This window comes from Chionomys nivalis, chromosome 5 (assembly GCF_950005125.1).
Source record: "Chionomys nivalis chromosome 5, mChiNiv1.1, whole genome shotgun sequence".
In the NCBI taxonomy this organism is placed as follows: domain Eukaryota; kingdom Metazoa; phylum Chordata; class Mammalia; order Rodentia; family Cricetidae; genus Chionomys; species Chionomys nivalis.
In genome coordinates this window covers 99,556,681-99,569,213 of record NC_080090.1, presented here as the reverse complement: position 1 = coordinate 99,569,213, position 12,533 = coordinate 99,556,681, and the positions used below count along the sequence as shown (strand labels likewise).

At 37.6% G+C, this 12,533-nt stretch overlaps 1 protein-coding gene across 5 annotated transcripts in view; it reads right to left on the bottom strand.

The window, feature by feature from the left end:
- Ptpn4 (protein tyrosine phosphatase non-receptor type 4) overlaps positions 1-12,533 on the bottom strand; it is a 182,482-nt gene that overhangs the window by 145,681 nt on the left and 24,268 nt on the right. The gene's annotated exons all lie outside the window — the stretch shown is intronic.

Below are 12,533 nucleotides of genomic sequence, written 5' to 3'. Positions count from 1 at the left end.
GCAGGATCAGGTTTCCCTGCTGGGCCAGGGGCCTCGCTTACAAGATGCCCTCGCTCCGTTTCCTGTCTCCCACCACGGGCCAAGATCCTTCTCAACACTCAGAAGGGTCTCCAGGAACAGGGCCAGGCTCCCCGTTCGCCAGGGATCTCGCCAACAAAAGGCCTACCACTCTGTGGGCCAGCCACCAAAACAGAGAAACTCCCGCTGCCCTCTGTCCCGAGCTCCTGACCCAGAGCCCAAACAGGCTAAACTGGGTGATCCCGCGGCCCCGTGTAAGGGAGGGAGAGTGAAGAGGGCCCCCTGGGCACAAGCTGGGATGGGCCAGGGAGAGAGAGGTCGCAGCAGAGGAGGAGCAGCACCAGCAGAGGGGACCAGCCCTCACAGACTAACTGAGGGGTCAAGGAGGTCTGGGAATGCCCTGCTCCGTTTCCTGTGGCCCGCCGTGGGCCAAGAACACTTTCCCCACCCAGGAGCGTCTTCAGGGACAGGCCAGTGGATCTTGCCAATAAAAGGCCTCCCAATCTCCAGGTTAGGCCCCAAGAAACCTACTTGATTTAATTGTAGTGGGGCGATCTGCTCTTAGTGTGGGCTTCACTGTTTCATGCTTGGACTATCCCACATCCGCCGGTCTCCACCGCGTCTGCACGCTGGTCTCCGCCCGGCACGTGCCTCGGCCCGCCACTTTGACTGATTTTCATATGCTCAACCATCCCTGCATCTCGAGGATGAAGCCTACTTAGTCATGGTGGATGATTTTTTTGATGTGTTCCTGGAATTGGTTTGCCAGTATTTTATTGAATATTTCTGCATCAATGTTCATGAGTGAAATTGGTCTGTATTCTCTTTCTTAGTAGTGTCTGTGTGGTTTGGATATCAGGGTAACTGTAGCCTCATAGAAGGAGTTTGACAATATTCCTTTTGTTTCTATTGTGTAAAACAATTTAAGGATTATTGGTATTAGTTTTTCTTTTAAAATCTTTTAGAATTCTGCACTAAAACCATCTGGTTGTTGTTGCTTGTTTTTTGTTTTTTATTTACTTATTTTTGGTTGAGAGACTTTTGATGATTGCTTCTATTTCCTTAGCGGTTTATAAGTCTATTTAATTTGCCTATCTGGTCTTGATTCAATTTTGGTAAGGGGTTATTATCCAGAAAATTGACCTTTAATTTCCTTTAAATTTTCCAATTCTGTGGAGTACAGGTTTTCATAGTATGACCTAACGATTCTCTAGGTTTCCTCCATGTCTGTTGTTATATCTGCTTTTTCATTTCTGATTTTGTTAATTTGAATTTCTCTCTCTGCCTTTTGGTTAGTTTGGATAAGGGTTTATATTTTGTTGATTTTCTTGAAGAACCAACTCTTTGTCTGATTGATTCTTTGTATTGCTTTCTTTGTTTCTATGCTGTTGATTTCTGCTCTCAATTTGATTATTTCATGTCATCTAGTCCTCCTGGGTGAGTTAGCTTCTTTTAATTCTAGAGCTTTCAGGTGTTTTGTTAACTTGCTAGTGTGGGATTTTTTTTCCAGCTTCTTTATGTAGGCATTTAGAGCTATGAACTTTCCTGTTAACACTGCTTTCATTGTGTCCCATAAATTTGGATATATTGTGCAGTCATTGCAGTTGAATTTTCAGAAGTCTTTATTTCTTCATTGACCCTCTGGTGGTTTAGGTGAGCAGTGTTCAATTTCCATGAGTTTGTGAGCTTTCTGAAATTAGTGTTGGTGTTGAACTCTAACTTTAAGCCATGGTGATCTGATAAGATTCATGGGGTTATTCCAATTTGTTTTGTATCTGTTGAAGTTTGCTCTGTTACCGAGTATGTGGTGAATTTTTGAGAAGGTTCTGTAGGGTGCTGTTTCTTGGGTCCATTTGGTTGAAAGATTTTTTTTTCAACCCTTTCTCTGAGGTGATGTCTGTTTTTGAGGTTGAGGTGTGTTTCTTGTATGCAGCAAAAGGAAGGATTCTGTTTTTGTATCCAATCTGTTAGCCTGTATCTTTTTATAGGTGAGTAGAGTCCATTTACATTAAGGGATATTAATGACCAGTAAGTGCTTGTTCATGTCACTTTAGTTTTGGTTGGTGATGATGTTATTATGTGTGTTTTTCCCTTCTTTGGAAATTTGCTGCTGTGAGATCATCTACCATCTGTGTTTTTATGGAGGTAGTTGGTTTCATTAGGTTGGAGCTCTCCTTCTAGTACTTTCCTTGTAATGTAGGGCTGGATTTGTGACTAGGTATTGGTTAAATCTGGTTCTATCATGGAACATATTGTTTTCTCTGTCTATGGTGATTGAAACATTTTGCTGGGTATAGTTGTCTGGGCTGGCATCCATGGTCTCTTAATGTCTGCATAATGCTTGACCTGGATCTTCTGGCTTTCATTGAGAAGTAGAGTGTAATTCTAATAGGTCTTCCTTTATTTGTTACTTGGCCTTTTTCCTTTGTAGCTCTTAATATTATTTCTTTACTCTGTATGTTTAGTGTTTTGATTATTATGTGGCAAGGGGACTCTTTTTGGTCCAGTCTATTTGGTGTTCTGTAAGCTTCTTGTACCTTTATAGGCATATCCTTCTTTAGGTCGGGAAAGTTTTCTTCTATGATTTTGTTGAATATATTTTCTGTGCCTTTGAACTGGACTTCTTCTATTCCTATTATTCTTAGGTCTTTTTATGGTGTTCCATATTTGTGGATAGTTTCTGTTAAGCTTTTGTTAGACTTAACATTTTCTTTGACAGATAAATCTATTTCCTCTATCGTAGCTTCAATGCCTGAGACTTCCATTTCATGTATTCTATTGTTTATGATTGTATTTGTGGCTCCTGATCATTTACTCTTATTTTCTTTCCAGAAGTTCCTCTTTATTGTTTTTTTTTCTTTATTCGATTTTCTTTGTTGTCTCTTTCGGGTTTCAAGTCTTGAATCGTTTCTTTCACCTGTTTGTTTTTTCTTGGTTTTAAGAGATTTGTTGATTTCTTCTAAATTTTTATTTGTTTTTTCCTCCACTTCTATTAGGGAATTTTTCATTTCCTCTTTAAGGGCCTCAAACATTTTCCTAAAGTTACTTTTTAGGTCATTTTCTTCTGCTTCACCTGTGTTGGGGTGTTGAAGACTTGCTATTGTAGAGCCACACTAGTTTTTGGTGGTACTCTTTGTATGGCTGAATGTGTTTTTACCTTGTTGTCTACACATCTTTTCCTACAATTGGTTTAGTTGGGTCTGTGTCTCCAGTGGTTACTCCTCCAGATGCAAGTCTCAGATGGTTGCTCCTTATAGTGAATTTGGGGCCAGAGTTCAGGTCACACCTGGTGACCTGGGAAGTCAGGTCTGCTCGTGCTGGCTCCCGCAGAGATTGGGCAGGGGTGAGGTGGGGTTGGGGGAATGTCTTCCTTGCCTGTTGGCTCTGGCAGAGGTCAGATGTGCTATGGCCCTTCCATGCCTGTTGGGTCCAGCAGAGGTCGGGCAGGTGACTGTGGGAAATTAGAACTGATTTCACTCCTTCAGTCCTCTCTGAACTGTTCTTAAAGCAACTGTACAAATCACTACAGCTGTCCTGGTCATAGAGAATCTCTGTTGTTGTCTTTTAATACCCTGAGGAAAATATCATTCAGAGCTCAGCTTTGGAAAGTGTTAACATCCAGAATGAAGACATCAACCTCTACCTCAGTACGATATGATGATCCTGCTTCCAAGAATCTCAGAATGAGACTGTGCCCTATGGCCTTTTTAAGAGGCTACTATTTAAGGGACAACTAGCACTGTTTCTACACAATCTCACAGGAAGCATACAGGGCAACACATATTTTATGAGCATTCTACTCAAAACACGAAAGGCATACAGAAAAATTCATCAATACTTGAAAGAACTGTACAAGAAGTGTTTCATTCCTGAAGTGCAGACAGGCTTATAGTAACAACTGATCAATGTCATTTACCATATTAGCTGAGTAAGGAAAAAAATCACATAAGCTTTTCAAACAATGCAGAAAAGCACTGATTGAAATGTACTACATTTTTATGATAAAAATTCTCAAAACAAAACAAAAAAACAAAGTAAAGGGTCCTTTCTCAACATGATTAAGGGTATCTAGAAACGCAGTCTATATGGCTACCCATCCTAATTAATTTAATAGTTACAGTCTAAACATTTTCACCCAAAAATCAGGAACAAAGCAATTAATTCAGTGAAAGAGTGAGTGGTGAATGGTGGGGTGTATAAAGAAAGAAATAAAACTAGCCATATCTACAGATTATGTGATGTACACATAGAATACATGGAGTTAAGTTTCAAATATAACCCCATGTATAAAAGCTAAACAAAAAAATAAAATGTACAAATATAATAAAACATATCAGAATATTATGCTAAAAACTACAAAAGGCAAGCTGAAGAGATGCTCAGTGAAGTGAGATATCCTACCAAGCATGCCAATTTGAAGGGTTATGGCATTACTGGAAGACATGAATCTTAAATTATGTTTTCCATTGAATATTTCTGCAGGTACTTCTCTGTAAGTACTCTTGAATTTAGTGTATTTTACTCTTCAAACAAGAATTTTAGCCATTTAAATCATATAGTCTGAAGATTGTTGGAAGTATGTTTAAAATGTAATTTTGAAAATTCTTGGAATACCTGGGAATATTAATTGATTGTCCTGGAATGTGAGAAAGTAACATGCCAGGAATTTGGTTGTTTTTTTTTTTTTCTTTTCCTTCTTGTGAGACAGGTTCTCACTGTTGTAATCCTAGTTGGCCTAGAACTCTCTATGTAGACCAAGACAGTCTTAATCCCAGAGATCTGTCTGCCTCTGTCCATAGAGTGCTGGTATTAAAGGTGTGCACCATCACACTTTTTTTTCCCCACAAATATACACAAAAACATTAATGAACTATGTATTTGGTATCACATCTAAGACTAGTTCCTCAAACTTAAATACTAAACGTTTTCTTCTAAAAAAAAACTCCACAGTTTGGGTTCTATGTTTGAATCTGGTTCAGAGTTCTTTTGAATATAAAATAAGAGGTAATGTGAACTGAGGCTCATTTGTGTGTGTGTGTACATATATATATACATATACATACTCTATATCATTGTTGAAATGCCCCCCCTTCAATTTGTTTGGGGATCGAGTGTGTGTGTGTCAGAGAACAATCTGCAGCACCAGATGCTCTCCTTCCACCACGTGGAATCTGGTGGGTGATCAAACTTTGCAGCATGTACTTTCACCTACTAAACTATCCAATACCCAATAATATCATTATTTTTGTTTTATATTTAAATGTACTGATTGAATCAGATTTAAATGTAAAATCTAAACTGCAAAACTCACACAGATACACAGAGACACAAGTAGATGTAAATTAAAAATAAATCTTTAAAAACATTTACATTGTATTAGGTATAAATAATATACAGAAGACTTAAAAAAGTATGCAAAGAGATATGGGCAGGTTTTATGCAAATATTACATTATCTTATATAAAGAACTTGAGACACCATGGACTTTTTCCACATACACAATTAAATATCCTAGTATAAATAAGGGCAAAATGATAAGAATAACTGTTACTGCATAAGTATAACTAGAACATGGAAAAAACTTGAAAGAAATTAAGCTACCATTTGTTGAATTCTAATCTTTAAAATTTCCAAATTTTAAATACAAAAAGTAGTAATCTGAAAGGCAACTCTCATGTTTAGTACATCCAACTTTATATACAAAGAATAAGAAAAGATGGAGGAAGCATTTCTTAAAGGTGAAGTAAGTCTGCTGAAAATCCAGTTCTCCATTAAAGTAAAAGAGCATGGTAAAATATCAAAATAAACATTTTCAAAGGTATGGAAATTAACATAAAGGTTGTTTGTTACACCCTGAAGAGCTTTATTTTAAAATAAACAACTGAATCTCACTAAGAGGAAACGCTGTAGCATTTTAATGGGATTTCTACCCAATTTCCTTGTCCCAATAATGTAGGTCCTTTTGACTGAAAAGCGACTCTGGCCAGAGAAGCAAATAGTCTGACTGCAGAGCTTCACCTCTCCCTCCGGTCCTCCAAATCCAATTCCCTAATCTCAACAGAAACTCTGCAGAATACCTGCTGTAGTCCCCCACTCCCCGTGGATCACTCAGATCTTCCCCTCCTAACCTCTCTCACTCCCCTATAAGAACTACACCTAACTTCTCAAAAGAGACTCAAAAGGCTAGAAGGACTGCGCAGATTGCTACAGTCTCTAAGAAACCACAGATGCCAGCCCAGATTACTATAGCAAAATTTTCAATTACAGTAGATGGAGAAATTAAGACATGCCATGATAAAACCAAATTTAAGTGATATCTATCTATAAATCCAGCCCTACAAAAGGCACTAGATAGGAAACTCTAAAGAGATTAACTACACTCAAGAAAACACAGGGAATAATTCCATCCAGCAAATCAAAAGCACGAACATACAAAACACACACATACACACATGCACACCCCTACCAAAATAACAAGAATCAACAAACACTGCTCATTGATATTCTCAGCATCAATGGTCACAACTCTCCAATAAAAAGACACAGACTAGGGAGCTGTAGAGATGGCTCAGTGGTTAAGAGTACTACCTGCCCTTCCAAAGGTCCTGAGTTCAAGCCCCAGCAACAATTATCTGCATGCCCTCTTCTTGCCTACATACATACATGTAGGCAGACACTTTATTTAAAAAAAGATACAAACTAACAGAAGAAATGCAAAAACAGGATCTATTCTGCTGCACCCAAGAAACACACTTTAACATTAAAAAAATCAAGGATAGACATCACCTCAGGATAAAAAGATAGAAAAAGGTATTTCAAGCAAAGGAACCTAAGAATCAAGCTGGTGTAGCCATTTTAATATCTGACAAGTCAGATTACAAATCAAAGTAATCAGAAAAGATAGTCAAGAGCATTACATACTCAAAGGGGGAAAAAAACTTTAAGAGGACTTGAAATTCTTAAGATTTAGGTGTCAAACACAAGGTCAAACATAAAAACAAAAAAAAAATTTAGTACAGCTTAAATAAGGTATTGATTCTTACACAGTGCTAATGGGAAATTTCAATACCCAACTCTCACCAATAGACCAGTCACCCAGACAAAAGCTACACAGAGAAATGCTGGAGCTGACATATAAACCAAATGAGCCTAAGAGATATTTATAGACTATTTCACCCATACTCAAAAAACTATACCTTCTTCTCAGAACCTCAGGGTACTTCCTCCAAAACTGACCACATGCTTGGATACAAAGCAAGTCTGAAAACACATAAGAAAACTGAAATAACCCCCTGCATCCTATCAGACCACCACAGATTAAAGCTGGATAGCAACAGAAACAACAGAAAGCTTACAAACTCATGGAAACTGAAAAAATCATTACTGAATGAAAAATGAGTCGAGAGAAATTACTAAAATAATTAAAAACTTTATAGAATTGAATGACTATGAATACACAGTATACTCAAACTTATGGGACACAAGGGGCAAATTCACAGCACTAAGTGCCTACATTAAAAAAAAACTGGCAAAAAAAATTGGCAAAATCTCATACTAATAACTTAACAATATACCTGAAAATACTAGAACAAAAAGAAGAAATCACAGTCCAAAGAAATAGACGAAAGGAAATAAACTGAAGACTGAATAAATGAAAACACAACAACTAAAAAAATTAGAAAGAATCAATGAAACAAAGAATAGGTACTTTAAGAAAATCAGTAAGGTTGACAAACCTTTATCTAAATTAAACAAATCTAAATTGAACAAAGGCAGATAGAGAAGATCCAAATTCACAACATTAGAAATAGAATGGAGGACATAACAACAGACACAAAGGAAATCCTGAGAATTATAAGGACATACTTTAAACCTGTACTCCATCAAACTGGAAAATCTAAAAGAAAGGGATAATTTTCATATACCATGCACTAAAAAAGATCACATAAGCAATTAAACATATAACCTCTAATGATATAGAAGCAGCTATTAACAGTTTCCCAACCAAAAACAAAACAAACGACCCCCCCCACACACACACAAAAAAAAAAAACAGACACAGATGGTTTTAGCATAGGATTCTACCGGACTTTCAAAGAAGCATTAATACCAATACTCCTCAAATTATTCCACAAAATAGAAACAGAACATTGCCCAGTTCATTTTATGAGATCAGTTACTCTGATAACAAAACCACATAAAGACCCAACAAAAAGAATTACAGAACAATGTCCCTATGAGCATAGATGCAAAAATAATCAATAAAATACTTGCAAAGCAAATCCAAAAGCACATCAAAAAGATCATCCACCATGATCCTCATCCCAGAGATTCAGGGATTGTTCAACATACATAAATTGATAAATATACTCCACCACAGAAACAAACTGAAAGACAAAAAAACTACATGATCATCTCATTAGAAGTAGAAAAGGCCTTTTGACTAAATCTAACATCCCTTCATGATAAAAGTCCTGGAAAGATTAGGGATACAAGGGACATGCTTCAACATAATGAAGGCAGTTTACAGCAAGCCCATAGCCAGCACCAATTGAAATGGAGAGAAATTCAAAGTAATTTTACTAAAATCAGGAACAGGGTAAGGCTGTCCACTCTCTCCATAACTATTGATTATAGTACTTTCTGAAGCCTTACCTAGAGCAATAAGATAACTGAAGGAGATCACAGGGATATAAATTGGAAAGGAAAAAAAATCTAAGTATCTTTATTTCCAGTTGATATAACAGTATACATAAGTGACCCAAAAAGTTCCACTAGAAAAGTAAACATTTTTTAGCAAAGTAGCTGGATACAAATTAATTCACAAAAATTATAGCCCACCTGTATATAAATAACAGTCTGAGAAAGTAACCAGGGAAACATCTTTTACAATAGCCTCAAATATTATAATATATAATATAAGTTGGGGTAACTAAGCAAGCAAGTGAAAGACCTGGAATAAAAACTTTAAGACTTTGAAGAAAGAAACTGAAAATATTAGAAGATGGAAAAATTCCCCACGTTCATGTATCAGTGTCATTAATAAAAACGGCCATCCTACCAAAAGCAATCTACAAGTTCAATGTACTATTAAAATACCAACACAATACTTCACAGATTTTAAAAGGACAATTTTAAATTCATATAGAAACACAATAAACCCAGGACAGCTAAAACAAACCTGAATAATAAAAGAACTGCAAGAGGTATCACTATCCCTGATTTCAAATAGTATTACAAAGCTATCTGTACTTAATAAAAAACAGTATGGTATTGGCACAAAAACAGACATGCCGATCAATGGGAATCGAACTGAAGACCCAGACATAAATCCACAAGCCTATGAATACCTGATTTATTTTTTAATGTAAAGAAGCCAGAAACACACACTGGAAAACAGAAAGCATTTTCAAATGGTGCTGGTCAAACTGATGTTTGCATATAGAAGAATTCAAATAGATCCATACTCATCACCCTGCACAAAACTCAACTCCAAATCTATCAAAGACCTCAACATAAAACCAGATATCCTAAACCTGATAGAAGAGAGCTGGGGAATAGCCTCGAACTCAGGAAAAGATAGCACAGGAAAAGACTTTCTGAACAGAACAAGATTAGCACAGGAACTAAGATAAACAATTAATAAATAAGACCTCATGAAACTGAGAAGTGTCTGGAAGGCAAAAGACTATCGTTCAGACAAAGCAGCAGCCTACAGAATGGGAAAAGACTTACCAGTTACACATCTGATAGGGGCTAATATCCAAATATATAAAGAACTCAAAAACTAGATATCAAGAAAACAACCCAATTTAAAAATGGAGTACAGATATAAACAGAAAATTCTCAAAAGAGGAAACTCAAGTGTCTGAGAAACAAAAAAGTTCAACATCCTTAGTCATCTAGGAAATGCATATCAAAACTACTTTGAGATTTCATCTTATATCCATCAGAATGTCTAAAATCAATAAAAGAAATGACAGCTCATGCTGACGAGGATGTAAAAGGTGAACACTCATCCATTGCTAGTAGGAGTGCAAACTTGTACAGCCATTATGGAAATCAGTGTGGCTGTTCCTCAGAAATATGGGAATCAACCCCAAGATCCAGCTATACCACTGTCAGAGCCCGTGTGGGTCAAACACAAATTCCCTAACCCGGCTGGAACGGAGTCGCGAGGAATAAAACTGACACAGCTTACACGGTCATCATGGAAAAAGCCAGATTACCCTTTATTCTCCAAACATCTTATATATCCACACCAATTGAGCGGGAACACACAAAGGCTGTTACCTAGGCAACCAGGTGCCTGGGCTCAAGTCACGTCAGCATCTAGCAGTCAGGTAGGCCATGAATTAGCATCTCTATAAGACATCCTCCAAATTACAAAGGAAGGGAAGCACCGAACCTCTAAACTCTTTTTTTTTTTTTTTTTTTGGTTTTTCGAGACTAAGTCATCAGCTTCGGTCAACATCTCTTCTCAGGTAATCTACATTCTAACAAAAGAAACTAGGAGCAGCACATCCTGGCTATAGTTAAACAGCGACAACCACTCTTAAGCACATAATCAAAGATGCTTTATCCTACCCCAGAGATTTTTTACTCAACCATGTTTATTGCTGCTCTATTCATAATAGCCAGAAATTAGAAACAATCTAGAAGTTTCTCAACAGAAGAATGGATAAAGAAAATGTGACACATTTATACAATAGCATATTACTTGGACACTGAAAAATAAAATCATGAAATTTGCAGGTAATGGATGGAACTGAAAAACAGTATCTTGAGTGAGGTATCCCAGACCCTAAAAGATAGATACAGTATGTATTTGCTTATATGTGGATGTTAGCTGTTAAGTCAATGACAAGCAAGCTACAATCCGTAGAAGTACACAGGTTACATAGAGAGTAATGGACTAGGGAATACACAAAGAAAAGGGAAATAGAATAATAGATAATTATGTATGGATGGGGGATCTGGAATGCAAGGATCAAGAGGTGAAGGGGAGGGGAAGGGAATAGGAAGCTGAGGGAAGGAACACAGGGAAAGACAGCTAAAATTAAGGGCCACTGAGGGGTAGTACAGAAACCTAACACAGAGCCCAGCTGGTGGTGGCGCACGCCTTTAATTCCAGCCCTTGGGAGGCAGAGATAAGTGGATATTGTGAGTTCGAGGCCAGTCTGGTCTACAAGAGCTTGTTCCAGGACAAGCCCCAAAGCTACAGAGAAACTCTGTTTCGAAAAACCAAAGCAAACAAAAAACAACAACAGAAACCTAACACAGTAGAAGTTTCCTAAAATATATATACATATGAAGGTGATCTAAATGAAACTGTCAAATAATGGGGAAGACAGAATCCCAATTGACTATCTCTTATCACCAAATGAAGCTACTAGTACCAGGGCTAGATTACATCTAATTGAAGTGTTGCCCAAAGGGGTTGGTCCCATGGAAATCCCCATACAATCCATGCTCTTGCCAAGACTAAAGGTTACTCTCCACAAACTGACAAGACATTACTGAAGACAACACCTACAACTCTTAAACATAGAGAAATCAAACTGGTGCCTACATAGAGCCTTCACCCCTACATTCTAGTGTCTCTGGGACAGAAAGGCACCCAATATGCTACCAAAAGAGAAACACAAACACCAAGCCAGCCACAACGCCCCTGATCTACAATGCTGTCCTTTCTGCAAGACATGCCAGGGCAATGGTGACACAAAGCTTGTGGGAAACCAACCAATATCTTATTTGACTTAACACCTGCTCTGTAAGGGGGATCCATACCTCGCATGGCTTGGGTGATCAAGAACTAGAGACTAGATAGCCCCGAGACCTAGGGTAAAACCAAACACTACTGTTGTAAAACAAACAAACAAAAATCCATAGCAATAAGATGACTCCTGATGACATTCTGCAATATTCATAGATCATTGCCTTGCTCAGGCATCTTCGGAAAAACTTCCTCCTGCAGCAGATGGGAACAAATACAAAGACTCACATGCAGACATTATGTAAAGTTAAGAGATTTTGGAACACACAGCCCTAAATGGGATGTCTCTATCAAATTCCTTCCTTCGTGGCTCTGGGAATACCACAGAAGAGGAGGTGGAGTTTAAGAGCCAGGTGAACAGAGGACACCAATGTGGTCAAGGCTCACATGAACTCACAGATACTAAGGCAGCACAAGGACTGCACAGATCTGCGCTATACCCTCTGTAAATATATATTATGGATTCCAGTTCAGTTTTTTTTTTTAATGGAATTCCTAAGTGTTCTAACAAATGGATCTCTGACTTCTGTGCCTTCTCTTGGGCTCTTTTACTTCTATTTGTTTGTCTTGTCTAACTCCAATGTGTTAGTTTTTATCTTATTTTAGTCTTATCCCTTAGAAGTTTGCTTTCTAATAAGAGACAGAAAAGGAGTGGCTACAGGAGGGGAGGTGGGGAGAAACTTGGAAGAGTAAAGAGAGGGGAGACTATAATCAGGTTATATTATGTAAGGAAAAAAAA